The sequence below is a fragment of the Oratosquilla oratoria genome, chromosome 22 (genome assembly GCF_046742065.1).
Source record: "Oratosquilla oratoria isolate Oo_2021 chromosome 22, ASM4674206v1, whole genome shotgun sequence".
Classification (NCBI taxonomy): Eukaryota; Metazoa; Arthropoda; class Malacostraca; order Stomatopoda; family Squillidae; genus Oratosquilla; species Oratosquilla oratoria.
Window position 1 is genome coordinate 7282317 of NC_134798.1, and position 3380 is coordinate 7285696.

Below are 3380 nucleotides of genomic sequence, written 5' to 3' on the forward strand. Positions count from 1 at the left end.
TATGTGTTTATATATACATATATATACACGTACATACATGCACACATATCATACACATACATACATATATATATATATATATATATATATATATATATATATATACATATATATATAATATATACATATATACACACACACACACACACACACACACATTTAGCAGCTCGTCCCTCGCACCCCTTGCGCGTGTGATGGTGATGATAGCGTTGGTGGTGATGGTGATCCTTTTCTGCTGCCGCCAAAGACCACAACCTCATCACTACTTGTGTTATGACACAGCCACAGCACCACTGACTTGAATGTCATCTCGCACCATGTGTCATCACAACGCATAAAAATTAATAATGTTGACCTTAAAGTCGAGGGAAATGTGTAAAGAGTGCGACAAAAATATAAACGAATAAAAAAGGTCGATAGATGTGTGTGTGTGTGTGTGTGTATACATTTTATATATATATATATATATATATATACACATATATACATACATATATATATATATATATTATATATATACATATATATATAAATATACATATAAGTATAAAACAAAAACATTTGACGTTATGAAAAATAAATCATGATTACGCCAAAAATATTTTTATACATCCCGAACACAACCAAATCATTACGCGGCTTCATCACATTGTTGTCACTACAGTTTGGTCATTAATCAATTCATGGTCACCACAAATTACGTTCATCACCATATTCATGTCATTATCAATTAAACAGTAACAAATGTACATCACCACCACCTACTCATCACATTTTATAGTATGTCATCACACTACCGTTGTACAGTCGGGGACACAGGCCCTGACATCTAGATGAAATAATTGAATAAAAATATATATCTAAGGAATTGCACATAATTTGCATTTAAATACGATCAATCACACTTAATTCATCACACATTTCCTTGCCGTGTCTCATTGACACTCACAACGCGCATTTAAGGCCGCACGGGGATCGCAAATGACACGTCACATCACCATCACATATATCAACCACTGTCTGGTCCATTGTGATGATAACAATCACCACGTTTCGCATCACTGTCATCACTGATACATCACATCATCACGTATTAACCTCAAGTGCTACTTTTGCGTCTTCATTTCGTCACGTAGCGATGTCCATAACGGTGTCACGGCGATGTCACGTGGTACTTGTGAGGTTGGTACTTCACGTCACGCTCGACCCCCCTCCCTCCACCCTCTCTCTCATCAAAAACATTAATTCTACCAATCACGTGTATACATGTACGTCACCTACACATGCACGTAACTAGTTCACGTACACACACACGCGCGCGCGCAATTATGTAATTTTTTGAAATATACGCTCATAAATACATGTATGAATAGTGCAATATACAGGCACACGTACATATCAAACAAATTCATATTCACAAACATGCTTACATACATGTAATCTATATACATGAATACATACATAACAGCAAATACAATGACCACAAATGTACACGAACTCGTACATACATACATAATACGTACATACAAATCATACACACACACACACACTCATAATCATATAGGCACAAAATCACACATTACTGCATACTCAGTCCACCTCATCATGGCTAACATGCATGACAGCGGTGCAAGATTGCTCACAACGATAGAAACGCTAGTAAACTAACAATTCAAACAACAAACATGGCGAACACCGGCTTAGCTATTGTTACGGACTGGCTGATTTATAATTCTCACATGAAATAATAATAATAATAATCCTTATTTCGTATTCTTGTATGTTCATATTCAAATAATATTTTCGTTGTGTCAACGACGAGCACAGTCTGCTAATAAATTCAAGCCATGTTAATATGAACGAATTATAATGACCACGTATTTAATGAACATTTGGGGTCTGAAAATGTACTTCACAACAATGGGCCTTTTGCTTCTGAGCATTAGGACGATAACTGTGTTAACTATTACCAGGATTCAGTGCTTCACAAAGCAAAAAGACATGCATAAACATTAACCCTTTATTTTCGCTGTCGTCAGATGCATTTATTCAGCACACACACACGATCGATACGTTTTAGGAATTCAATAAAAAAATTAATTTGCTGTGGGGAAGTCGCACACTTCCAGAGGTTAGACTAACGAGCTTCTAGATTCCCGAGATAGGTTAAGTTAGGTGGAGTGCTGGTGTAGAAGAGAAGGGAGGGGGGGGGTCCCCGTCGGCTAGGTTAGGAAATGTTAGGCTATGAATCGAGTTAGGTCAATGACATGACTCTTTACTGTATTACACCAACCCGCTTAACTGAATTAGATGTCTAGGTTTCAGTATATTTTACATATATAAAAGCATACATATGATAAAACATACATATACAAACAATATACATATATATGGGGTATATGTGCCTACATAAATAAACACACACATAAACACGTATAAGTACACAGATAGATAGAGAGGGAGATTCCAGATTCCTGGTATTGCACTCTATCTTTCAATTCAATTCCAGTTGAAGAAACCGGCCCCCTCAGTGTACCGGACATGACACTGACTGTGTCGTTGGACATGACACCAAGGTGACGGACATCACGGGCACGCGTCACGGACGTGTAACGTTCGTGAATATAATTGTCATTATTTCAATTCATTTAGTTTTTCAAAATTTGCTTAGTATTTTTTAAGAGCGTATCACGGGTAAACGTACACATCATAATCTATCACCACAATCAAGAATGAAATTAAAACACTCGGTAATTCTTCCTCATCACTTCACAAACACATCCACTCACAGATCGAATGCGATCGGCGTCCAACGCACGAATATCCCCACGTGCAAAACACGAACGGCCCTGGGACCAAGCCACGAACGAGGCTGTGCTCGAGAGCGACACAACCCCTCACGAACAAGTCCACGAACGCACTGTCGAGACTTCGCTGTGCGGAGACTCCCGAGTGGCGGTACGGAGGGGCGCGGTGGGAAGGAGGAGGAAGAGGAGGAGACCCACGAGGTACCGGAGGGGGTGGTTGGGGAGGGATAGGAGGACCGAGAAAAACAAGACAGATGGACAGACAGACGCATGGAGTGGGGAGGATGGAGGATGGAGTGGAGGGGGGGGGGATGGAGGACAAAAGTGCGATTAACTCATAATGATTGTTTCAGATGTTGGAGAAGGAGGGAGGAAACAGTCTCCCCTCCCCCCACGTTAAGGGGGACAATGGAGGGAACGGGGGTAGGGGGGAGGGCTAGAGGCACGCGAATACGCATGAACGTATGCATGAACGAACGTACGTTCACAAGCATGCACACATGCACAGTTGTTGGATCCACCCAACATCCGCTCCTCTTCTCAGGCTGGGTGATCTACACGCTGAGCAGTCAA

At 40.4% G+C, this 3380-nt stretch overlaps 1 protein-coding gene across 1 annotated transcript in view; it reads right to left on the reverse strand.

The window, feature by feature from the left end:
- Window positions 1-2916, reverse strand: part of LOC143037417 (uncharacterized) — a 524806-nt gene extending 521890 nt beyond the window's left edge. The window contains exon 1 of the mRNA XM_076205569.1: window positions 2790-2916. The gene's annotated coding sequence lies outside the window, so the exon portion shown is untranslated. The remainder of the gene's footprint in view (window positions 1-2789) is intronic.
- Window positions 2917-3380: the final 464 nt, after the last annotated feature.